This window comes from Heteronotia binoei, chromosome 13 (genome assembly GCF_032191835.1).
Source record: "Heteronotia binoei isolate CCM8104 ecotype False Entrance Well chromosome 13, APGP_CSIRO_Hbin_v1, whole genome shotgun sequence".
Lineage (NCBI taxonomy): Eukaryota > Metazoa > Chordata > Lepidosauria > Squamata > Gekkonidae > Heteronotia > Heteronotia binoei.
Window position 1 is genome coordinate 16,185,623 of NC_083235.1, and position 27,313 is coordinate 16,212,935.

General features: G+C 45.5%; 1 protein-coding gene and 1 long non-coding RNA gene across 4 annotated transcripts in view; one reads left to right on the top strand and one right to left on the bottom strand.

The window, feature by feature from the left end:
• The window catches only part of SYN1 (synapsin I), a 294,037-nt gene that overhangs the window by 189,724 nt on the left and 77,000 nt on the right, over positions 1 to 27,313 (bottom strand). The window lies entirely within an intron of this gene.
• On the top strand, positions 4,568 to 11,354 carry LOC132581653 (uncharacterized). Its single transcript, XR_009556135.1, has 3 exons — positions 4,568 to 4,606; positions 5,974 to 6,091; positions 11,205 to 11,354. It is a non-coding gene; the product is annotated as an uncharacterized LOC132581653 (long non-coding RNA).

Consider the following 27,313-nt stretch of genomic DNA (forward strand, 5'->3'; position numbering starts at 1 on the left):
TTTTTTAAAAAAGCACTTTTATGCTTCATGGCATATGTACAGAAAGTGATGGCGGTGTCTGCCATAACTCACAGTTCCCAGAGTGCCACTTCTTGGGCTTTCATTGCAGTCTTTAGTCACATCCTCCTAATTATTACTCAAACACCATTTGAAAACTCCAGCAATTTATCTTTCCACTCTTTAAAACAGACTTCATAATAACTGCCCTTTGATGGATAGGAAGCAGCTGAGCAGCTGTTTGAAAGACAGCTAGATTTACTGAGCCCAAAACAGTTACCCAGGTTTGGAAGAGTCTCATTTGGGCTGGACAGGCTTGCTTGCAAAACCAACAGATAAACATGCCATCTCTTTGCGATGCTCACATTTTTCAAAAGTGCAAGCAGCGGCAGGGGTTGTGGGGGAGAGGGGGAGCCAAGAACTCCAAACCCAGATTGGCTGGTTCCTCATTTTATACATATAGGAAAGGAAAGGTCCCCTGTGCAAGCACTGGTCGTTTCCGACTCTGGGGTGACGTTGTTTTCACAGTGTTTTCACGGCAGACCTTTTATGGGGTGATTTGCCACTGTCATGGGTACTGGGGACCCTGCAGAAGAAGCTGAGCCTGCAGAAGAAACTGTGCCCCTGCCACCTGCACCAGTGCCCCTGCCTCCTGCTGGAGAAGATCCAAGCCCCCCTGCCTCGCCCTCTCGGGTGGCTCGTGTGCGTGACCGCCTTCGTCAGGACCTCAGGGATCGGAGGAGGGCGGCACGCTCACGAGCAAGACGCTCCCTGAGCCCTGAGTTTTGAAAGGATTCTGGCCCTTCTAGGAGTGAGGATGCTTGAGTCTCAGCAGGATCCTGGCTGCCTCTCTGAGCCAGCAATTAGCCCAAATGGGCAACAGACAGCAGAGGGCTATATAGCTGTGGGCTTTGGGAGGAGGCTTTGTGGAAGCAACTAGTCACTTACCTGACCTTCTAGCATCCACTTCGGCTTTTGACGTTGGCTTCTGGACCCCCTGACTTTGGCTTCTGAACCTCTGACCTGCGATACCTGGACTGTGATTCAGTTTTGGTGCCTTGGACCCTCTTTGCTCACCAGCTACAGACCTTGGACTGCCCCTGGACTTTGCCTGACCCGGCCCCAGCCCGTGACAGCCACTACCTTCCCCAGTCCTTGACACTTTTCCCCCAGCAAGCTGAGTACTCATTTTACAGACCTCGGAAGGATGGAAGGCTGAGTCAACCTTGGGCTGGCTTTCACTGGGATAGAACTCAGGTCGTGAGCAGAGTTCAGATCACAGTACTGCAGTACTGCTGCTTTACCACTCTGCGCCACGGGGCCACATACATATAGGGGAGCTGGGGTTGGGGGAGAGAAAAGGAGCTGGGGTTGGAGGAGAGAACCATGTGCATGTGAGTGCAGGGAAACACACATGAAGCAGAACAAGGGAGTGTGTTTGTCCACAAAGCTTATACGGTGAACAATACTTTCTTGGTCTTAAAGGTGCCACTGGACTCAAACTTTGTTCAACCATTATTCATGATATGCATACACCCATCGGCCAACCTCCCACAAAGCAGTGCATGCCTGGCAGATGCAAGTCTCACTTAACATAGTAACCTTTTCCATGTTCTTTTACTTTCTTATTCTGCATGCTAGAACAGTACTGCATAAATACTCTTGATTTTTGCACACAAGAAACAGTTTATTAACTGCTTCATGTGCCAAAATGGCATGTGAAGCAGTTAAGAAATTCAGTTGATGCATTGCTTTAATTCTTAACTCTGTCCAGACTTCTTTCAAAAAGCTACTGAGTTAATCCATAAGTAGTTGTAGCCCTGGGCAGCTGCTGAGGAGCAGGGTGAGTCCCCAACAAGAGTGTGTCAGTGACAGAACTTCTCTAGGGTACCAGGGAGGAAAACTTTATAAAACTACCACTAAATCCTTTTTCAGCAGTGATGACTGCAGCCCACCTCACATTGCTTAATTTGACTTCATTAAGCAATGAAACTTCAATGGTTGGCTCTGGACTGGAAAACACACACTCTATATGTTACACCCCTTTGGCAGTCAGGATATGAACAGATGGGACAGCCAAGCAGGAAATGGCACAATCTTATATACCCACGGATTAGGATTGGAACTGCATCCTGAGCTGGCTACGGGCACCTAAACAACAACAGAACAAGGTGAGCAAAGAGACCACAAACTCTTTTGCTGCAGTGTAGACCCCACTCTGTACACTTCCTTCCTAAGCAAGGTGGGTAGACACTTCTCAGTCCTCACCATGGCAGAGGTTTCAGTTCCCAAGGAGTTCCTAAGGAATTATCTTGGCTTAACCATGCATCTCCTCTTCTTATTTCCACCCCTTCTTTCCTGCTGCAGAAATGAACAAATTCCTGCCTGGCCAAAGTTTCAAGCCTGACCTACCATCCTTCTGTCTCAGGCTCCCCCAGATCCACAATGGCCTTTTCCTTCCTACCCACTAGTCATGAGCTGTGCAATCCTGGGAACTTCTTATATCAATGAAATGCCCTAAATGCTAGTGCAGTGAAGACCCTGGAGTCCTTTCTATTCCTGGCTTCATCTAGCACCCACTTTTGATCCTGCCATTCTCCTCAGTCCCTAGGTCCCAGATACAAACTACACATGATGATGTCTTGTGTCCCTCCCCGCCCCCCAATCCAGCGTTTCTGTCTTCATACTCAATACGTCTTACTCAGATCCTGCTTTCTGAAACTTTCTTCCCTGGGCTGTTACTGCAACTCTGCCTTTCAGGTCACCTCTGAGACACGAACCTCCTCTTCTTCCTTGAGGAAAATGGACTTGGCTAAGGTGCATGGATGCCTGGCACTGAGCATCCTCACCCTCCTTCTACTGGTAGATCCCACTGCAGCCTGCTACTGTCTTGCAAGCCCTCCTATAGATGCCCAGACTGCTTACTGTGCATCTGATGTCGGTGAGTTTCTGATCCCAGCTTCAGTCAGTGAATTCAGTTTCTAACATTCCTGTTAGAGATTCCCATCAGTGCACTTGCTTACCTCAGCCCCTGTAATGATCTGTAGATCCTGATATCCCCTTCAGCAGTGCCTGTACTGGCTACCTTTCTACCATTAACCTAGGCCAGCATTTCCCATTGGCAGAGTCGCGACCCAGCACCGAGCCATGCAAGCCTCAATGCCGCATCACCAGGGGCGGCCCGACTGCCCCCTCCCCTCTTGCGCTCCATTTCCTGCCCTCCACACCACTACCACCAACTGTAGCACTCTCTGAGCGTCCTCCAGGCAGATGCTCAGCCTAAGCTATTCGCTTGTGGCAAGGCAAACATATGGTGACCAGATATGGAAGTTTCTACATACAATAGAAGTGAATTCTTTCATTTTTTTTCATGTTATCATGCTTCACAAATGGTATGTGCAAAGAAGGCTGTGGAAATTGTGATACAGTATTGCAAGCCTGTATGTATGCTCACTTAACCTTTCAGTATTACTAACACCTGTGCATTTATAGGTCATTCACATTCAGTGAGTTGGATTGGTTTAAGACCTTCCATAGCACTTTCATACAAATTTGTTATTTCAGCTTTGTTTTAGGCTCTCTCAGAGTTCCTGGCAATGACTAATTCTGGTCCTCGTGTCACTGTTCAGAACTAGAGAACAGTCATATCCGGGAAAGACTGGTCATCTAAGTTACAAAGAACTGTCCTGGTGGGCTGGTACCCTGGGGGGCCAGGAGAAATTCTAACAACTCTTCCAGCACCTCAGAGGTGATTTCATTCAGACAGTTCAACAGCAATGATAAATCAGTATCACTTCACTAGTGGCTACTGCTCACACAGCTGACTGCTTGCAAAAAAATGTTAAGAGGTGGGAATTGCCAGCTTTCCCCCCTTGCATGGCTCCTTCACTTTGCAGAATCTAATTTCTTGCAGGTCACAAGGTACTTGAACACAGTGAAGCCCTACCAGAACAAGAAGTCTGAACATCTCATTTCCTTTCAATTCTCCTTTAATTTTCTCAAAGCCAGAGGGACAAAAGAGCAGCAAGACACGCTCTCTTCTTCCCTGAAGCTCTTGGAAACATGGGGAGGATGTTTCCCTGCATTTCTCATTGCTTCATATCCTCCCTGGCCTAATACACAAATGCAAGTAAATCAGTTGTCTACACTTGGTTACTCTGCACATCACCACTGTTGCGGGATTTATGTCCTGCCACAACCACCTGCAAATACATGTGTGAATGAACTTCATTGAAAAACACTCCTGAGGGAAACTTTTCGTCTGCAATGGTAACTCACTCATACATACATACACATGATCATTTTTCTACCATGTATATGTTAACCAGCCATTTGGTTGAGTAAGGATAAAACCTCAGTATTTCAAAGACTATATGTACAGTTTCTAGCATTTCTGTGACTAAAATGTATGATCATAGACTCATATTCCGTGGGAGGTACGTCCCACTGTTTCAGTGATCCTTAAAAGCTACCAGATTCCCTGTAAAGATACAGGTTTTCAATCACTACTTTTTATATACTCTTTTGTGCAGTCATCGAAGGCAGCTTTGCTGACGCCAGCTTTACTGAAGATATGACATGGGCTATATATGGATTCAAAGTCACCAAAGTAAGCATCTCCTTCCCCAAAAATATGTGGAAAATCTCCCTTACTCCAGTATCATTCACTACTTTTCTGTTAATGCTGATGGCATGAAAAGTTGGAATTTTCATTTTAATCAATGGACATCTTAAGAGTCCTATATTGGTTCAATGCAGCAGCTCGGTGTCCAGCATCCTCCACTGATCCTTCCCTTTTCCTTCTCCTGTGGGCACAGCCTTTGCTGAGAATGGAGTAGCTGGGTCAGTGCTTATATTGTGCGCTAGGGGTGTGCAAAAAAAAAATCAGAAACATTCAGATTCAGGGAAATTTTGGAGCTAAAAAAATTGTGGTGTGTGTATCACTGAATAGCAGATTCAGTGGCTGAATCTGATTCGGGAGATATTCAGCTATTCCTGAATATATGAGCCACATTATACCCTATGGGGCATTGAAAATGGCAAAATAGTGTATTATGAATTGCAGCTGGGGGGCGGGGGTTTGAGATAGAGGCTCCATATTTGCAGGGAAGCTGCAGGAGCCTCTCCCCCAAGGAATCCCCATGTTCCAAAAAGATTGGACCAGGGGTTCCCATTCTATGGGACCCCAAAGTTGTTGCCCCCTCTTTTCCATTGTCTCCTATAATGGGAAAACTTGCAAACACAGGCAGCAGTCGGATTCTCCTAGAGAAACTCAGCAGTGGAAAGTCAACTGTGGTGAGGACGGTTGTTTGCAAGGAGCATAACCGTGCTATGTGCCCAGCAGAACAAGTCCCACTATGGCAGTGCCAGTGCCACACACAGGACCTTAGTTCAAATCTGAGAATCTCTCTGAATTGCAAACCTAGGGGGGTGCTTTCTGCAAGGACCACAGCACAGTGCATTGAATGCACTGGTGCTAAGCAGCAGAGCCCTGTGCTAACCTAATACTGACCAGCTCAGTGGCACAACCCTGTCAACTACTGCCCAGCTGCTGAACCCAGTGACCTTGTAGCCTGGGTATACCAAAAGATGAATGGACATAAATCTGAAATCAAGATTCACAAATCTGTGCATCCTGTTTTACTGCAACATCATTTCAGAAACAGACTGGAATCTCCTTCTATTAACCCTGCCCTACTCTTCTATTCCACTCTGTTTCTGAAATGTCGGCCATTATTATTCCCTTTTTTTAAAGGCAGGGGGAAGTGAGCTGGGGAGATACTGACTCATTCAGTCAGCTATATACTGAACTGGGATTTCAGTTTACATACCCCAAGTCCATGAACTTCAGTAAACCACATAGACAGCACACAGCAATAATGATTCTCCCTTGGAGACACCAGCACCTTCCGTAATAGAAAAAACCCTTGAATGTCTCCTTATATTGGCTTCCTGAAAACTTTCCTTTCTCTGCAGGTGCTCAAGGGCACTACTGAAGTGGGAGAGAAAGTCAATCTCTACACCCAGATTCTTGGGACCACCTGTGGATACAGACACAATGATCCCTTCAATGAAGATGAATATGTTGTTGCAGGTATGAAGAGTTGGTTTTGATACACGCAAAGCAAAGATGTCAAACATATGTCCCCCACAGAATGTAAGCGGCCTACCCCGGTCTTTAATCCGTCCCACTGCTCTCTCCACACCCTCCCCTGACTGTCTGCAACCTTTTGAGTTTCCCAGTTCCCAGCCATGTGAGTCTGCTAGACTGCAGAGCTGTTTATTTCCTAAAGTTTGCTGTGTGAGGGGGAGGGAGCTTGTTCCTAACACCATTATGCTTCCAGGAGGTTTTCTTCTGTGTTTACTGAGCTTGAAACTGCAACAACCTGGGTCTGCTACAGTTGTTTATTTCTTTTAAATCTGCTGCTGAGGGGGAGGGAGTTTGGTTGCAAACTGGCTGGAGGCTTTTCTCTTGTGCTTGATGTAGCAGCCACCTAAACCTGTAGTTTTGGATTATCAATAATCCCCATTTCTCCATTCTTCTTGGAGGTAGTGTTTGTTAGTTAGCATCAGGCCTCATTTGAGGCCAGAGCTCTCCACAGCAGTGCTCTAGAACAGGGGTCCTCAAACTACGGCCCGCGGGCCAGATGCGGCCTGCTGAGGACATTTATGCAGCCCGCCGGGTAATGGCAAAATCAGACCGGAAGTGACGTTCGACCTAAACTCACGTTAGCAACGCACACTTCCGGCACTGGGCTGAGGCGGCGGAGACAGAGTGTGAGGTGATACCGAGGTGAGGTGAGTTCCCAGGCCGGGGTGTGTGGTGTGGGGAAGGGAGAGAGATGCAGAAGACAGAGAACTGACGGCCCGCGGCCTTGTACAGTAACGGCAGTCCGGCCCTCCAACAGTCTGAGGGACAGTGAACTGGCCCCCTATTTAAAAAGTTTGAGGACCCCTGCTCTAGAAGCTCTAACAGCCAGCCCAATCTCTCCATTCTATCCTATTGGCCCACATAGGATAGAATAGAGAGATCAGGCTGCCACTGTGGAGTGACCCCAGGGAAAGGGTTTAAAAGCCCTTCTCTAGCATCACGCCACAGTGGAAGCCCAATCTCTCTATGCTATCCTTTGGGCCCATAGGGGTTTTAACCACCCGGCAAGAGAAGCCTTTCAAGCACGTGGTCCTCATCAGCAGCGTGGCCCTGGGCCTGCCATGGCCAGCGCTGTTGGTGGAGGTGGATGGATGTGTGCATGTGTGTATGAGTTGCTGGGGGGGGGTGGGGAGTGGAGAGTGGAAGGAAGGCTGTGAGAGCCATCTCATTTACATAGTATGCAAATGAGTTATGCTAATGAGCTCTGGCACATCTTTTTCCACAAAATGACCCCTGGTTAGAATTATGAGTTTTGCCTGGGCTATCCAGGTCATGGCACAGTTGAAGAGCCTCTGTTTGACATGTAGGGGTCTATCCCTAGCACATCCAGTTAAAGAACCAGCCTGTGGCCTACTATGAGAAAAACTTTCACCTGAGACCCTGGAGAGTCATTGCCTCTCTGCCTCCTGGGGGAGAAAGGAGAGAAGCTTACAATGCCCAGCCATTTCATGTTTATCCCTGGGTCTTAGGCTCAAAGTTCTCACCAAGACAGCAGGCTGGGGAAATTAAAGTAGTGTTCTCTGCACAAGCTGAGGCACTGCTGTTGCCAGCCTTCAAGGTGGCTGCTTGGGCTAGGGAAGGCCCATCTATGGGGGGATAGGATCCACCTCCTGTGAGTTTTGCAGGCCCCCATTTCTATAATGGCAAATTCGGATACCCTAAAAAAAACGCATTTTTTTTGAAATAACAAGTTTTATTAATTTTTTCTACATACTACACACAGTAAGGGAAAGGGTTGTGGGATACAGGATAGGACAAGAGCATTATAAGTTCTACATATAATTATCTTTTCTCTTAAAATCATCACCAGTACGTCTTAAACATTTTATTATTAATTTTGCATACATTTTCAATATTTAGTAAAAATCTCTATCTCAAGTTCTAATATTTCTTCTGGATCTCAAACATTTTTTCAATCAATACATGTTTTATTTCTGTTACAGACTTTATAGTCTGTAAGGGCATACTGGTCCTTAAAAATAATTTAATAATAAAGTCTAATAAATCATATTCTTCTCTTGATCTTATTGATTCAATATATTTCTCACTTTAAACTATTTACTAAATATCTTCATCAAGCTATGCACATTCTAAAAATCACCCCAGAAATATCTCAAAAATATGTTTTTTTTTTCAATAAATCTATTACATTCCTATCTCCCAATAGATTTAATCTTCCTCCATATGTAATTTTTGTACCTCTTATCACAAAGATTTCAATCCAACATTTATTTCTTAACCCTATAATTTTAATCTAAGCCTCTTCTCAATAATATCTCTAGGAATTCCAAATTCTTCCTTTCTACCATTCCAACAATTGTACCCCAACAATATCTTTGTTATTCATTCCTTTCTTATTTTTAAGCACCCTTTGATATATTTTCCCCTCACCACCAGCCAAATAATCTAAATAAATCCCTCCCAATATCACAGTCTTTCCTTTCTTTCTTTCTTTCTTTCTTTCTTTCTTTCTTTCTTTCTTTCTTTCTTTCTTTCTTTCTTTCTTTCTTTCTTTCTTTCTTTCTTTCTTTCTTTCTTTCTTTCTCTCTCTCTTTCTTTCTTTCTTTCTCTCTCTCTCTCTCTCTCTCTCTTTCTCTCTCTCTCTCTCTCTCTTTCTTTCTTTCTTTCTTTCTTTCTTTCATTTATTTTATGATTTATATCCCGCCCTTCCCTGCAAGTGGCTCAGGGCGGCTCACAACACAGAATCTCACATAAATAAGGTTTAAGCATATAAACAGTTAAAATAATTAAAACATTTAAAACATTGACAGCAGAAATCTAGTAAAGCCACACTTAGTTTCTTGTGCCAGCTAGTTATAGGCCAGCCCAAAAGAGGGTTGTCTTACAGGCCCTGCGGAACTGAGCAAGGTTCTTGCTTTCTTTCTCCAAGCTGTCCAATTTTTAACCAAAGCTTACAATTTTTTAACTACATTTCTAATAAGCCATTTCTCACAAAGTCCAAGGCTATATTGATTTCTTCTCCATTTCTGACAATTCAAAGTTTATTCGTCTCTTTCTCTTTTTTTTATAGGTCTTCCAATTTTTAGCCAGTCCTAATAACATTCGTCTGTTAAAATTTCCTGGGCTGTTGTGTTTCTCTTTCTCTTTTGGGATCTTTGAGGGACGCTCCTCCTCTCTGATAAGGTGTTCTTTCTCCTTCACCATCGACTCAATTTTTAAAATAATTCTCATATTGCTGGGCTTCTTTTTTTCCCATCATCTCCTGGTCTTCTGATATTATCTGGTTTATTACATCCTGTGGCTCCTTTATACTCCCAGTAGTATCACTAGCTGTTGGGTCACGTATCAGATTGAGTCTTCTGCAGAGCTTGCATCCCATTCATGAAATTGTCCCGAAGAATTTCCAGAGCCACATTTATATCCCAATCCAATTCTACCTTTGACCCCTTCATGTCCATTCAATAAAGAAAAGGAGCTGTGAAAGTTTGTACCGATCCAAGAACCTTCTGCCAATTATTCTCTTTTACAATATTTCCACTTTTCACTTTTATTTCAGTTTAAGTCTTTAAATCAGTCCACTTTATATTCTCCAATCAAAATCCAATGTTCCACTTTATTTTTCTTCCAGTCACCAAAAAGGATTTTTATTTTTCTTCAATCTCAAGCCCCGTTTTAGATTTTTAAGTGGGGTGGGTTGTGGGGGACTAATGATGTCACTCCTCCCCTCCTTTTCTTGACTTTTTTCCCTGATTCAAAATAGCTAATGAAGTTTTCTTTCTTGCGAAAAGAGAAATACTTCAGTGACTTACTTGTAGATGTTTCATTCAGTGTAGAATATCGCTATTTAATCTTCATTGCTCTTGGACTAGCAAGCGGTTCACTTCTAGTGCCATTGCGAAAATGGTGACTGCGCGATGGAGCCAGAGGCAAAGAAGGTGCTATGAATCTCACACCTGTCGGAATTCTGCGCCACCATCACACCTCTTGGTGCCAGAGATCCTTACCGAGTCTCCGGTAGAGCCCCCCTTGGAGGGGCACCTCTGTTCACGCAGTTCAGAAGAGCTGCCAGGAAGTACTTGGCAAGCTGCTTCTTGGGAGGGAACCTGAAGCCAACGTAACCTGGAAGCATTTTCAATAAACTTTGCAACTGGATTTTACTGTGTGAATTCAAAAATCCACTTGTAAATGGTAGCTGATGAGGATTTAGCATGTGTTGAAGCTCTAGGGTTAGGAAACACCAGGAAACTTGGGTTACAGACTCCTGGGATAGCACAATGAGGGTAGGGATGGGGCATTCAGGAAGAAGGGTCCTGTATTACATCTGTTCCCTTGAGTTTTGTCAGTAGCATAATTAACACAGCAACAGTGCAAACCCCATCCTCCAAAGCAACCATTTTCTCCAGGGGAGCTGAACTCTGTAGTCTGGAGGTCAGTGGTAATTCTGAGAAATCCCCAGGAGGTTGGCAACCCTATTTCACATCCCAGCCCAACAATGTCCCATTTATGTCAGATCTGGCCCTCATAAGAAATGAGTTTGGCAACCCCTGCCATCAGGAGTCTCAAAAAAGCTTACAGTTGACTTTCCCTTCCTCTCCCCACAACAGGCACATTGTGAGGTAGATGGGGCTAATAGAGTGCAGAGAGAACAGTGATTGGCCCAAGTTGCTGCTGTGGCCCAAAGTCACCCAGCAGACTTCATATGGAGGAGGAATGGGGAATCACACCTGGGTCTCCAGATTAGAAACCTCCAGCCTTAACCATCACACCACATTGGCTGGAGACTTAGGGCAACTGAAATTCATTCAGTTATTTCTGACGTACCTCTAAAGAAGAGGTGGAACAAATAAATACTCCATAGCTAGTCAAGCCTGTGATATTTTGGGAGGGAACCAGGTTTGGTATTCTGACCTTAAACCGACCCTTCTAGTCTGAGAACAATCACCCTCCCAGAGCCAAAACATGGAATGTGTGGATTCTGTCAGGCACTATCATGGAAATCTAGATGAAATCAGACAGGGAACAAGCCATAGTGAATGAACCATTACTATTTTTTCTTGTCAAATAAATTTTTGTTTCTGTCTTTTTTGTCCAACAGGGCACCTTGACGGAGATCGTATAGTAATCTCAGTCTGTTCCTTCATTAAGCCACTACCTCAAGTAACTTCTTCTGAAATCGAAGGCTTTGAGGGCAGCTACAGCAGCGGCTGCAACTGAACAGTCAGTGGCTAATCCCCAGGAGATGCCGGTATGTCACAGGGAGCCAGCAACAGTAATAAGACATCAGGCACTTGCGGGGAGCATTGCAGAGGGGAAGGGTTCAGGAAGAAGAGTCCTTTGTCACATCTGCTCCCTTGAGTTTTGTTGGTAGCATAGCAACAGTGATTGATTGAAGAGTAGATAAAGGTTTATTTAGGAATTGACATAGTTGATAGGAAAGAGACAGAGAAAGGTTCCTATCTACATCTTCATCTGAGAAAGAAGGTAAGACTGGGGGTGCATTCACACTACACTAAATAACGCATTTTGCAATGGGAGTTTTACTGTGCAACAATAACAAAAATCCAGCTGCAAAACACATTACTTAGTGTAGTGTGAATGCACCCTGAGTGTGGCACTTCTGAAAAGAAGGGGAAAATGCCCTAAGAGGAACAATCAGAAGGCAGACAAGGAGTGACACTTAACAGGATAGAATGTGCTTTCCTCACTGTCCTATCTAATTGTCTTCTTACTGCCCCTTGCCGGGTCTTCTTCTTTGTACACTTTTCCAACAAACCTAATAGAAAAAGGAGAACTGGCAAAACCCTTTTCTTAGGACACTTGACTCCTCTGACTGTGCTTCCCTTCCTGTTTTGTCGTTGTTGTTGGCGGTGAAAGCAGCACAGAGATCCTGTTGCCTTATGTCATGGGACAGAAATTGGCTAAGGTGAACAAGGAGGGAGATGAGAATCCACAAGGCTGGAGACAGTGAGCATCTCCAACAATGGGAAAGCTCTTGGGGGTCCAGAGTGAGACACTTGCTTGCCACTTGCTTCTCCCTAGTTAAGGCAAAGGTACAGCAGCAGGAGAGATCTCCATTATCTTACCCTCATACCCCTGTTATTCTTTCACCAACAGGTCCTTCCTTGCAACCCCAGGCCTTGCTCTGTCACTTCTGATTTCAAGGGCCTATGAATGATTGGGGTTTAACTAACTACAGAGTGTTCCCAGGATGCATGTTTGGCTTGCCATGACAGTCAGGCATCCCCAACCTCTGCACCTAGAAATCACTGAGCAACCAAAGGGCTGGATGTCTTTGCAGGGCTCTTAAGGCAGTGACATCTCCATGGACTCTGATGGGAATGGGGCGCCTCATGGCCATGTATCTGCCTCACCCTCTTCTTTCAAGATCCTTTCTCGGAAAATAAATGTCTCCATTTTACCTTTCTGTCTTTCCTTGTCCAAATGGATGTGTGGATTATGATGAGTCAGGAGCAGTGACCATCAGATAAACCTACTTTGGTGAACACATGGCTAGAATCACAGGACTCTCTCATGGGCACACAGTCCTCCTTCATCTTTTTAGCCACCTATACTCCTCCCCCATTCTCTCTCATGAACTAACTCTCCTATCCCTTTCATTCTCTTTTTGGTAAGTAGTGTGAGATCTACAGCAGTGTTTCACAAAAAACCAGTTATACTTTATTTATTGATCAAGGTGGGCAGCCATGTTGGTCTGAAGCAAGACCACAAAGTTAGAGTCCAGCGGCACCTTTAAGACTGAGAAAGTTTTGTATATGCAAGTACACAAAAGTTCACAACTTGAATAAAACTATGTTGTCTTAAAGGTGCCACTGGACTCTACTTTGTTCTATGGTCATTTATGCTAGCAAATCCCATTTCTAACCATAGTTGCAAACTGCTGCCTGGAAATAACCATGGATAGAAAAGATGTTGCTATAGATGTAATGCTAACTACCCCAGTTCCAAAATGAACGGGAGAGGGAAATGCAGGCTTAAGATGAAAAACCTCCCCCATTGCATTGCAAGCTGGTATTAACTCTCGTATTTCTCAGTTGTAACCCCAACTGAGATGGAAGAAGAAAAACCTCAACAGCCAGCAGGACACACCCTATCTCCTAACCATGGTTTGGTAAAGTCACTAGTATAATTCATCATCATCCCATCATCTACAGCAGACACCAACATATTTAACAGAAACCTTTTCCAGTAAAATTGGCCTGGGAGTCTCCATTTTCATAAAACTGGATTTCTAGTATAACTCTGGGGGGAAAGCTGAGTTGGAATATTCTCCATCTTAGAGCTATGAACAGAAATCACACCATGATGCAGGTGCATTCAAGACCCCTGGACTCCAGATCTATGAGCAGAAATCACACCATGACTTAGCTGAGTTTTGCCCCTGATTCAAAATACACTTTACTGACCTAAAAACTAATTTACACCGGTCCTGTGATTCATGGGTCGTTTTTGCACTCACCTTAATCAGCAACGACGACCCGCTTCACCGCGCAGGATCTGCGCGGATTTCGCACTAATTGCCGCGGAGCACCCAGAAGAGCCGGAAAGTCCCGGCGCTTTTGCAGCGCAAACGGAAACTGGTTTTTGGCGGTTTCCGTTTGCACCGCAAAAGCGCCGGGACTTTCCGGCTCTTCTGTGTGCTCCGCGGCAATTAGTGCAAAATCCGCGCAGATCCTGCACGGTGAAGCGGGTCGTCGCTGCTGATTAAGGTGAGTGCGAAAACGACCATAGAGTTACTCTGTAATGCTCTTTGAACTTGACCCATTCCATTAACTCACGGCCAATAGGAAACAAGAAAATCAACCATCATATGCTCTCCTGGGAAATATGAAGGGAGGCTTGTGCATAGCTGGGGTCAGACAAGTCTGAGGAAGACTGTGGTATTACTGGGACAGAAAAAAAGTCCATGCAGTTTATGACCCACCAACCCAAAAGCAGAGACTGCAGGCTGGCATTGAGGTTACCAGGGCTTTTTTGTAGAAAAGGCCCAGCAAGAACTTATTTGCATATCAGGCCACACCCCCTGATGCCAAGCCAGCCGGAACTGCATTGCTGTATGTTTCTGTTCAAAAAAAGCCCTGGGGTTACAACTGAGAAATACGAAAGTTAATACCAGCTTGCAATGCAATGGGGGAGATTGGAGGATTTCAGTGGGAAAATGCAGATGATTTTGAGATGGAGGAAGTAGCAAGGGAGTTGAATCCAGGTATGACTTCAGAGCTGGAGATATAACTAGTGAGCTACATACTGTACTGAACAGAATTCATACCTAGAAGATGGAAGGCTTTGCATACTGCAAAACTCTTTGTTCAGCAAAACAAGTATTCAAAGCCCAGAATTATAGAATCATAGAGTTGGAAGGGACCTCCAGGGCCATCTAGTCCAACCCCATGCGTCATGAAGGAAATTCACACTCAGATAGGGTTGCCAAGTCCAATTCAAGAAATATCTGGGGACTTTGAGGTTGGAGCCAGGAGACCTTGGGGGTGGAGCCAGGAACAAGGGTGTGACAAGCATAATTGAACTCCAAGGGAGTTCTGGCCATCACATTTAAAGGGACAGCACACCTTTTTAAATGTCTGCCTTCCATAGGAAATAATGAAGAATAGGGGCACCTTTTGGGGCTCATAGAATTGGACCCCTTGGTCCAATCTTTTTGAAACTTGGAGGGTACTTTGGGGAGAGGCACTAGATACTATACTGAAAATTTGGTGCCTCTACCTCAAAAAAACAGCTCCCCCAGAGCCCCTGGACCCTTCAGGTCAATTCCCCATCATACCCTATGAGAATCAATCTCCACATAGGGAATAATTAAGTGCTCAGCAGACATTTCCCTCCCTCCTCCCCCTCCCTCCCTGTTTCTGGTGACTTTGAAGTGAGGGATTGGCATCTCTACTCACGAGTTGCTGCCAATTTCTTCCAAGTGACACAGACACACCCTCCAAAGAGGAAGCCTTTCAATCGGAGACTGAAGCCTCCAGAGGTGGAAAGGCACATGGTCCTCTGTGGGTGGGGCTTCCCCCCGCCGACCAGCTGACTGGGGGTGGGAAGGAGCCTGGGAAAGCGGAAAAACCCCCACTGGGACCTGGGGATTGGCAAGCCTACACTCAGATGCCAAAAAAATTCCACTTCACCCTCCAGGATCCCTTGCAAAACTGGCCTGAAGAAAAATTGCTGACTGACCCCAAAGTGGCAAACAGCATTTCCCTGGGCATGTAAGAAAGGGCCACAAGAACCAAGCAATGATGCAACAATCCTTCCTGCCCTCCTTTTCATGATTTGCCTAATTCACAGAATCAGCATTGCTGTCAGAAGGCCATCTAGCCTCTGTTTCAAAACCTCCAAAGAAGGAGAGGTCACCACCTCTTCCGGAAGCCTGTTCCACTGAGGAACCACTCAGACTGTCAGGAAATTCTTATTCTTCTTCACCATCATAATCATCATCATTATTATTATTTGTTTATTTATATTCTGCCCATCCCCCATTGGGGGCTCAGAGCGGAGTACAGCAAATAGAAATAAAATCACAATAAAATCATAATAAAACCAATTACAACATTCATCAAAGTGCAGCAAGATGATTCAGCAAGATGACATGACAGCAAGGTGGTATAGCACAAAATAGTACCACAATACAGCATCACAGTACAGTAGTGCAGTAGAGCATCAGAACAGTAGGGGGGAGGCCAACCGATCAATAAATAGATGCCTGCTGCCTCGTCCAAAGACCTGGCGGAACAACTGTTTGGCGGGCCCTATGAAAGGCCAGCAAGCCAAGTAGAACCCGGATCTCCATAGGGAGCTGATTCCACCAGGTCGGGGTCAGGACCGAGAAAGTCCTGGTCCTGGTAGAGGCAAGACGGGCATCTCTTGGGCTGGGGACTATCTTGGAAGGCTGAACAAAGCGACCTCTGGGGCGTATATGGGAGGAGACAGTCCCATAGGTATGTTGGTCCCAGACCGCGCAAGGCCTTAAAAGTCAAAACTAACACCTTGAAATGAATCCAGTACTCTATAGGAAGCCAGTGCAGGTCGCGGAGTGCTGGCCGTATGCTCACCCATACAGGGGATGTAGTCAGCAGGCAAGCTGCTGCATTCTGCACCAGCTGAAGTTTCCAGATCAGTTTTAGGGGTAGGCCAGCATTGAGTGAGTTACAGTAGTCCAGCCTGGAAGTCACCATTGCATGGGTCACTGTAGCCAGGTCTTGGGGGGATAGGTACGGTGCTAGCTGCCTGATCTGCCGTAGATGGGAAAAGGCAGACCCAGCAGCCGCTGTGATCTAGGTCTCCATGGAGAGGGAGGCGTCCAGAATCACCCCCAGACTCTTCACCTGTTGGGCCGGTACCAGAACGGCACAACCCAGAGCTGTGAGCTGGATGCATGAACCCCCCCCCCCCCAACTCAGGTACAGAACCACCGTCTTAGTTGGATTTAACTTCAGTAGACTCTGCTGTAACCATCCAGCCACAGCTCCTAACACCTCAGACAGCTGTTCAGGGGCGGAAGACGGTCTGCCATCCATCAACAGATACAGCTGGGTGTCATCAGCATACTGGTGACAGCCCAGTCCAAAACCTTGGGCAATCTGGGCAAGGGGGCGCATATAGATGTTAAATAATATGGGCAAGAGAACAGCTCCCTGAGGCACTCCACATATAAGTGGGTGCCGCAGGGAGGTCTGCTCGCCAAGTGTTACGCTTTGTCCCCATCTCCAGAGGAAGGAGGAAAACCATTGCAAGTCTAGTTTTAAATGTTTAATTGAAAATTCTTTTGATTTAATTTTAACCTGTTGGTTCTAAACCGACCTTCTGGAACAACAGAAAACAATTCTGCACCATCCTCTATATGACAGCCCTTCAAGTAATTGAAGATGGTGATCATATCACCTCTCAGTTATCTCCTCTTCAGGCTAAACATACCCAGTTCCTTCAGCCTTTCCTTGGTCTCCAGACCCCTCACTTTCTTTGTTGCCTTCCTCTGGACATGTTCCAGCTTGTCTTTATCCTTCTTAAATTGGGTGCCCAAAACTGAATCCAATGCTCTAGGTAAGGCCTACCCAGAACAGAGTAACGCAATACCATCACTTCATGTGATCAGGACTCTAGACTAATGTTGATACAGCCCACAGTTGTATTTGCCTTTTTAGCTACCGCATCACACTGCTGACACATGTTCAATGTCAACTAAGACCCCTAGATCCTCTTCACACATACTACTGCTAAGACAAATCTCCCCCATTGTGCATTTGATTTTTCCTATCTATATTGCAAAACTTTACATTTACACTTGTAAAAATTCATTTTATTTGTTTTAGCCCAGTTTTCCAGCCTGTCAGGACAGGCTTGCCAATCCCCAGGTCCCCCATAAAAAAGTCTGCCATGAAAACGTCGTGATGTGATGTCACCCCAGAGTCGGAAATGACTGGTGCTTGCACAGGGGACTACCTTTACCTTTTTAGCCATGTTAGTGTGTTGTGGCAAAATTAAAAAGGAATCCTGTGCTACCATTAAAAAAACACACACATATTGTAGCTCCAGTTTTACCAACTTTGGAAGGATGGAAGGATGAGTCAACCATGAGCCGGCTACCTGAACCCAGCTTCTGCCAGGATCAAACTCAGGTCGTGAACGGAGAGCTTGGACTGCAGCACTGCAGCTTACCACTCTGCACCACAGGGCTCTTGTACATTAAGGAAGAAAAGCAGTTGTAATTCCCATTTAAACACATGCTATGGAGTTATTATATTTAATATTAATGGTTTTTTAAAAGGTTTTATTTAAGGGAAGCAGAAAACTAAGGATAAGCCTCACTTAATAAAATGGGATGTACCTCTAAGGATACCTGCTTAAGATTACTCCTAAAAGGTCCAGTCAATTCTGTTCCCGTTGATCTATAAGGATCTATACCACCTGATAAAGAGCATGGATTTTGCAGTTAGTACTGTTTGAGAGAGACTGATAACGCAAATCAATTGGGGTTATTTCCACGTAACGATATTTTATTCACAGTATTGTTTTGTTGTGATACTTGTTTTGGATCAGGGTCATGGGGGAGGCAGATGGAATTTCTGCCCAGGGGCCTTTGGGGGCTCTTAGCAGCTCTGCAGCCTTGTGCTCTATCAGGCTCCGAGCAACTGGCTGTTGTCTGCTTCCTTCTCCTTCTCTCTTGCTTCCTTCTGCATCACGGCTTGCTTTGCCAGGCTTCCTCAATCACACAGGAGCTACAGAACAAAGCCTCCATTTTCTCTCCATTGGCTGTGGCTTCTCCCTTGGAGAGGAAGGGGGAGAGGAATTGCTTGCTTTGCCAGACTCTCTCAATCACACAACAGGGCTACTGAGCCAAGCCTCTCTTCCCTCTATTGGCTGAGACTCCTCCCCCCTCCTGGTCCCCTGGGGAAGGAAGGAAAGAGCCAAAGCTTCCTTTACCCAATTCCCTGGACTGCAGGGGAGAGATACAAAGAAAGCACCTTTAAGACCAACAAGTGCTAATGTTTTAAGCATTTTAAAAAGTTTTTTAAAATCTTTAATTGGGTTTGTATACTTTATAAAGTTTATATTTTTGCTACCTGGCATTACATTTTAAGATGCACATGGCCCAGACCAACAAGGTCTCATTTATTTCAGATCCGGCCCTCATAACAAATGAGCTTGACACCCCTGGTCTAGGATGTATGGAACTCATTCATATGTCCAATTCCCGGCTTCTAAGGCAAGAACATGACCACTAATATACTAAAAAAATCAGTGAAAGTAGTGAACCAGGCCCATCAGACATGCAATGATGTATATGATGGAGATCAGGAAAAATATCGTCGACTTTTATCAGCAGAGACTTTCTGCTGGGGTGGCCTACTCTGTGGTATTACCCTAAAGACATGCTCACAACTTCATTGTGCAACCTTTTAAAAACTCCATCTTCCAAACAACCACCCACATCACTTTCCTTCAGCCAAATAATCCAAAGCTTCTCACCAAATCTTTCTTTGAAGGTGGCTGCTTCTTCCTTCAAATTCTCCTCTCATCCCATCATTTTGAATTTATAAGGAAACAACTGCTTGAAGCTGCTGTCCATGGTTTGAGGCTGGGAACCACAGAATGCATTAGTCATGCCCCTTTGCCAGCAAGTACAGGAAGAGTGAGGAGAGCCAAAAGGAAATGGGGAGAGCTTTATAGACCAGCCAATAGGCCAGGAACTGCAGTCTGAACAGCTAAGAAACATCAACAGAACAAGGTGAGCAAACGCACCCCCAAGCTCTTCTGCTATAGTCTAGACCCTTCCGAATTCTTACTTCTTCTGTTTGGGCAAGACAACTTGTTATCAGAAGTTTTAATAGGGTTGCCAGATCCAATTCAAGAAATATCTGGGCACTTTGGGGGTGGAGATAGGAGACTTTGGGGGGTGGAGACAGGAGACATTGGGATGGAGCCAGGAACAAGGGTGTGACCAGCATAATTGAACTCCAAAGGGAGTTCTGGCCATCACATTTAAAGGGACTGCACATCTTCAGGCCATCACATTTAAAGGGACTGCCTTCCCTCCATTGGAAATAATGAAGGATAGGGACATTGGATACTATGCTGCAAAATTTGGTGTCTCTACCTCAGTCAGGCTATGGTAGGCTTGCCAATCCCCAGGTCCCAGCAGGGGTTCTTCTGCTTTCCCAGGCTCCTTCCCGCCCCCAGTCAGACGGCAGGGGGAAGCCCCACCCCCAGAGGACCATGTGCCTTTTCACCTCCGGAGGCTTAAGTCTCCGATTGAAAGGCTTTCTCTTGGGATGATGTGTCTTGAAGAAGTTGGAAGCAACTCGTGAGTAGAGAGGCCAATCCCTTGCTTCAGAGTCGCCAGAAATGGAGGGGGGAGGGAAATGTCTGCTGAGCACTTCATTATTCCCTACGTGGAGATTGATTCTCATAGGGTATAATGGGGAATTGATCTGGCCATTTCGGGGGCTCTGAGGGAGCTGTGTTTTGAGGTAGAGGCATCAAATTTTCAGTATAGTATTTAGTGCCTCTCTCCAAAGTACCCCCCAAGTTTCAAAACGATTGGACCAGGGGGTCCTATTCTATGAGCCCCAAAAGAAGGTGTCCCTATCCTTCATTATTTTATATGGGAAGACATTTAAAAAGGTGTGCTGTCCCTTTAAATGTGATGGCCAGAACTCTCTTGGAGTTCAATTATGCTTGTCACACCCTTGTTCCTGGCTCCGCCCCCAATGTCTCCTGGCTCCACCCCCAAAGTCCCCAGATATTTCTTGAATTGGACTTGGCAATCCTAGGCTACAGCTTCCCTCTTCCACTGTCCCTGGGCTGAACCAACCTGAGAGATCCTTATAGGAATACAATGAATGTCCTAATTGCTCCCAGGGCTTCTCTCTTCATCCATCCCTCATTTTTCATCCTGCTCCATCTCCCCATTTCACATGACCCATACATAAACATTTTTTCTTTAGCCCGGATGGAGGACTATGTTCCCAGTGTCTCCTCACTGGTACTCCTCTGGTCATGTTCAAACCCTGCTTCTAGAAAATGTCTTTATTTATAGAATCCTTAATTTGAAAAGCTGGAACACCTCCAAAACTGGTTTGTGGCACATGTACCATAATCCAAACTAGTATATGTGCCTCAAAGCCAAAAGAAAAGTGTTTAAAATAAAGCTAAGCAAAACAAAAACACCACAGTTTAATTTGGACATATTGCTATTTTTTTCTTTTAACCTCACATAAGTAAAAGGAGAAGTGAGACCCCAAGAGAATATCAACCAGGTAGGCTTGGTATGCCAGGTGCACTTTGAAGTGTTCCACCCATATTTGCCCTCAACCTCACATAACATCTGAGATGGCTCTCTTTTTACCAGAAAATGGGCTCAATCCAGATGTATGGATTCCTGACAGCCAGCTTACACGTCCTTACTCTGCTGGCAGATTCCACAGCTGCCTGCAACTGTCCGAACCGGAACACAGGCCTCCAGAAGATATTCTGTGCATCGGATGTTGGTGAGTCTCTGATTGCTGGCAGACTCAGTTAACTGCCCTTCTTTATTTTTATTGATTTATTTGTAATTTCTATCCCGCCCTTCCCACCAGGTGGCTTTAATCGCTATGGTTTTCCTCGCTGGTCCTTGTGCTTAGACACCTCTTGCACTCGAGACCAGTGCTCCATCTAAGCTGAGTTAGTGTGAGCTCAGTCACAGTTTTTTAGCCTCCAGCTCACATATTTTTTGTCTTGGCTCAGGAAGCATGGTCCCAGAGCAAACTAGCTTATGCAGTAGCCAAATGGATCACTCACAAATTAAATGCCAGTAGCTCACAAAGTAGAATTTTTGCTCACAAGACTTCACAGCTTAGAGGGAACATTGCTCTGGGCCCTGGTGCTCCTTGCACACACCACCCTAATAGTCTCTGTTTTGCCCTCTTAAGATGCCTGTGCTCCCAGGTGCCACAAAACAGTTTAAAATTAATGACCTCTGCGCTACCATTTTATGTGTTTTAGTCTCCTATCCATGTTGCTGTTTGCTGCCTAGGCAATCCAAAATGGTCACCAACACCTCATTATTTGTTGTTATTGTTTTTATTATTTGTTTCATTTATATTCCGCCCATTCCCCCATTTGGGGGCTCAGAGCAGAGTACATCAAATAGAAATAAAATCACAATAAAATCATAGGAAACCAATTACAACATTCAGTAAAGTGCAACAAGATGATTCAGCAAGATGATATGACAGCAAGGTGGTAGAGCACAAAAATGGTACCACTACACAGCACCACATACAGTAGTGCAATAGGGCAGTAGGGGGGAGGCCAAAATCATGAGATTTGTCATTTTTTATTCCCTTTTTTAACTGAAGGAGGTGGGCAAAAGGGGAGCAAAGTGAGATGGAGTAGGAGATATTGCACAAACAGTGAAGGGGAGAGAACATAGAGAGCAGGAACAAGTGTAAAGGGTGGTGAGGAAGAACAAGTAGGCAGAAGAGTCAACCAGAAATATAATGGGGCTTCAACAGTGAGTGGAGGTGTGGTGGGGAGACAGGCCTGGAGTAGAAGCCAAAAAAAGAACCCTAAGAAAAGGCACAAGAGAAGTGATGGAGAACTACCCCCCATACACAATGAGTCATTTTCCCATCAAAAAATATTTTCTACCAGTGACGCAATGCATTCTTCTCTTTAAGAAAGGAAGGGTATGACCTAATAGATCCTAGTTTACTTTCCTTATTTGATTTTTCCCACTATGTCCTTGCTATCCTCTCCAAATGTTAGTTTATCCCAGGGGTGGCCAAGCTGTGGCTCTTTCACACATATTGTGTGGCTTCTGAAGCCCCCACCACCCCATCAGCCAGCTTGGAGAAGGCTTTTGTCTCTTTAAATCACTTCTCCAAGTCAAGCCAGCTGGCGGCTTAGAGAATGCGTTTAAAGTTACTTTATTTCTACCCATTCCTCTCTCCCCTTCCCCCATCTATTTGCCTTCCTTCCTTCCTTCCTTCCTTCCTTCCTTCCTTCCTTCCTTCCTTCCTTCCTTCCTTCCTTCCTTCCTTCCTTCCTTCCTTCCTTCCTTCCAATTCTCAAACATCTAACATGTATTCTATGTGGCTCTTATGTTAGGCAAGCTTGGCCACCCCTGATTTATCCAGTCCTCACTGCAATCTCTGCCTGGGGGGGATGGTGCGGTGTCACTTTCCATAGCCTCCTCTTCCCCTCATCTTGCTTCTCCTAACCTTTACATTTTTGCTCCGTTTCAGGTCACACATTTCTCTGTTCCCTGAGTGGGTTTGTTTATTTAGATTAGCCATTTGGGAGGAACATATTTTGATTTAAAAGTAATTACAATTTGACAGTAGGATCTTGCTGGGTTTATGTATATTTGGCATAAGAAAATTACTGCTGTATCTGATCACTGAACTAATTTAGAGAAGCTATAATTTCCCTTTTCTTTCCTGCTCTGCATTTCAAATATATTTGTTCTCTGCTTAAGCAACTAAGTAAGTAGTAAGTAAGTAAAATTTTATTTATATCCCGCCCTCCCCCGCCGAAGCAGGCTCAGGGCGGCTAACAGCATTTCAAGTAAACAATACAATAATAAAAACATTAAATTCACATTAAAATTCACATTAAAACCAGTCAATAGTCAATAATTAATTAAAGCATTCCTAAATTAACACTGGCGGTAAACATTATTAATCTGGCGGTAAACATTAATTCAGTTATTGGTGAACGCCTGTTTGAAGAGGGCGGTCTTGCAGGCCCTGCGGAACTGGTCTAAGTTCCGCAGGGCCCGCACCTCCTCTGGGAGTTGGTTCCAGAGTTGTGGGGCCGCAACGGAAAAGGCCCGAGTGCGGGTGCTTTGAAGTTTAACTTCTTTTGGCCCAAGGATATTCAGTCTGCTTTTCCCCACTGACCTCAGTGCTCTCTGGGGCTCATATGGGGAGAGATGGTCCCTCAGGTAGGTCAGTCCTTGGCCATATAGGGCTTTAAAGGTTATGACCAGCACTTTGTACTGGATCCGGTATACGATTGGCAGCCAGTGCAGTCCGCGCAGCCCCGGCCGTATATGTTCCCGTCTTGGGAGACCAAGTAACAGCCTGGCCGCCGCGTTCTGCACTAGCTGCAGCTCCCGGGTCCGGTACAGAGGCAGCCCCATGTAGAGAGCGTTACAGTAGTCCAATCTTGAGGTGACCGTCGCGTGGATCACCATTACTAGGTCCCGACGCTCTAGGAAAGGGGCCAGCTGCCTCACCCGCCTCAGGTGGAAGAATGCTGATTTGGCAGTGGCTGTTATCTGGGCCTCCATTGATAATGAAGGCTCTAGTAAGATACCCAGGCTCTTCACCCGCTGCGCCGTCTTCAGCGGCGCCTCGTCAAAGGCCGGGAGAGATATTTCCTTCCCCAGAGTGCCACGACCCACATGGAGAACCTCTGTCTTCGCTGGATTTAACTTCAGCCCACTCAGTCTAAGCCACGTTGCAACTGCCTGCAAAGCCCGGTCCAGGTTCCCCGGGGCGGAGGCGGGCCGGCCGTCCATTAGTAGATAGAGCTGGGTGTCATCTGCATATTGATGGCAACCCAGCCCAAATCTCCGGGCAATCTGGGCGAGGGGGCGCATAAAGATGTTGAATAACATCGGGGAGAGAACTGCTCCCTGGGGCACCCCACAGTCTAGTGTGCGCCTCTGGGATCGCTCACCCCCAATCGCCACCCTCTGTCCCCGACCCATGAGGAAGGAGGAGAGCCATTGTAAGGCCAGCCCCTCAACCCCTATGTCGGCGAGGCGGTGGATCAGCAACCGATGGTCAACTGTATCAAATGCAGCCGACAGATCTAATAACATCAGTATTGCTGCACCGCCTCGATCCAGTTGCCGCTGGAGGTCATCCACCAAGGCGACCAGGACCGTCTCCGTCTTATTCTTATTCTAACATCTTATTCTAATAATTCTAAGAAAAGTCACCAAATCGCACATAACCTAAAAAGGAAATTACTCACACTACTGATACTCACTCAGATGTGGCACATACATTTTGTTTCAGAAAAGTGGGCAAGGCCTGAACTCACTAGGGTTTGTAGTAGATAGATGGTTTGCACCTTGAAACAGTCACTGCCAGAGGAATGGGTAAAGATGGCAAGCCACCCTGAGCTGCAGGCCTCATGGTAGGGAGAGAAGTAAATACAGCTCTTTTGGTTAATGCTAATCATGAAGTACCACTGCATTTAGGGTTGCCAATCCCCAGGTGGGGGCAGGGGATCCCCTGGTTTGGAGGCCGTCCCCCCGCTTCAGGGTCGTCAGAAAACGGGGGAGGGGAGGGAAATGTCTGGTGGGAACTCTTTTATTCCCTAGGGAGATTTATCACCATAGAAAAAAATGGAGAATTGATCCATGGGTATCTGGGGCTCTGGGGGGACTGTTATTTGAGGTAGAGGCGTTCACACATCCATTGCATAGTAGCACAGTCATGCACCTATTGTGTGGAGTGGTCCAGGGTCAGGTTGAATGTAATTGATAACCCACAATATCATTTTACAGTGGCCAGGGGAAGATTTCTGAATGCCACCATAGGAGATCCTGTGTGGTACTGGGTGCGCTATGACTTTCAACTCACCAGGGTACGTTCTTCTTCCTACTGGAACAAGCTAGAAATTCCCTTATCCTCAAACAGTGCTCGTTACAGCTACATTTCCTGGTAGCAATGATGGGGTGGGGGGGATGAAGAGATCTTATTCTATCTCAGAAAGGATGCTAGGATCCTATTATTTGGTTGTAACCTGCCCTGAGCCCGCTTGTGGGGGAGGTCAGGATACAAGAAGAAGATATTGGATTTATATCCTGCCCTCCACTGCGAAGAGTCTCAGAGTGGCTCACAGTCTCCTTTACCTTCCTCCCCCACAACAGACATCTTGTGAGGTGGGTGGGGCTGGAGAGGGCTCTCACAGCGGCTGCCCTTTCAAGGACAATCTCTGCCAGAGCTATGGCTGACCCAAGGCCACTCCAGCAGGTGCAAGTGGAAGAGTGGGGAATCAAACCCTGTTCACCCAGATAAGAGTCCACGCACATCACCACTACACTAAACTGGCCCTTTATAATGGAAAAGTATAATGGAGAATTGATCCACGAGTATCTGGGGTTCTGTGAGGCTGTTTTTTGAGGTAGAGGCAGCAAATTTTCAGCATAGCATCTAGTGCCTCTCCTAAAAAACCCCCCCAAGTTTAAAAAAATGGACCAGGGAGTCCAATTCTATGAGCCCCCAAAGAAGATGCCCCATCCTCCATTATTTCCAATGAAAAGAAGGCATTTAAAAGGAGAATGGCCCCTTTAAATGTGATGGCCAGAACTCCCTTTGGAGTTAAATTATGCTTGTCACAACCTTGTTTCTGGCTTCATTCCCAATGTCTCTCGGCTCTGCCCCCAAAGTCCCCAGATATTTCCTGAATAGGACTTGGCAACCCTAAATCCACAGTCACAGGAGTCCAAATTCTGGAAGCAGATTCATCAGCCTCCCACTATCATTTTTTTCTGTCAGCTGGTGAAGACTTTTTAGTTTTGTATAGCATTCCCTCACTAGCTCTTGTTGGCCATCCTTCCTGTTTGTGTGTTTATGTTTTATTTCATTGTTTTAAATATTTTAAACTTATATATTTATCTGTATCTGAAACTGTTTCGATTGTTCACTGCTTTGGGGAGCCTAAGTTGGGCAGAAAAGTGGCCTTCAAATGAATTTAAATAAAATAAAAACCATTAAATGAAAAGCAACATGTGATACAATGCTTCAGGGACTCTTTTTCCTATAAGCAGGCTTATAGGACTTCTCCATATCAAAACTCTGGAATATCAACATGCCACACAGGAGGATATAAGCATAGTCTTCTCTCTGTTGTCTGGTTTCTATGTCTGGGGGGAATGGGGCGGCATCAGATAGCATTTGAACATGCAATTGCCCATAGTTTCCGAAGTAGCACAGTCTAGGAGATCTGTATCAGTTTTCCCTGTACATAAATATTAGTTCAGCAAGAACATCCTGAATATATTAGGAGGCATCAATGCTTTCAGAAAGCTTAAGGCACAATTCAAAGTGTAATTCAGATGACCTAAGACTGTGCTTAGTGAATCACTCTGTGACAAATGATGATCATAATGGCCGTGGTGAGGAACGGCCAAAGCCTTCCAGTATAGTGGGAATTCCTGGCCCACTCCCTGTACTGACCCCCTTCCTGATAACTAATATATGGTCTCATGTGATCTCTCTAGGTATTCAAGCTACCTTATGAACTGCGAAAGATTGAGTCACTGTACACACAACTCGTGGGAACCACCTGTACATACAGACACAATGGCCCCTTCAATGACGATCAATATATCATCACAGGTACTGTAGGCACCTATTTCAAGGGAGGGTTTGGGGTAATTAAAATTCAAAACAGCTGCTCGTTTTCTGAAAGAAGAGATGCTGTGGACTCTTCTATCATAAATAACTCTTGAAGGCATATACATGCCTGTTGACTGAGCGCTGAATGCACTTGCCATAAAGGGCAAGTGTGTCACTGATGCATAGATGTGAGAGAAGTGGTGTTCAGTGGCAAGGATGAGGCACTCACCCAGTGACCTGCTTACAAAGAAAAGCAGGTCCAGACAAGATGGCTCTACCATAAGTTAGAAGAAACACAGTTACTACAGATAACAGGTTTGGGGTTCCTTCAAAAGAA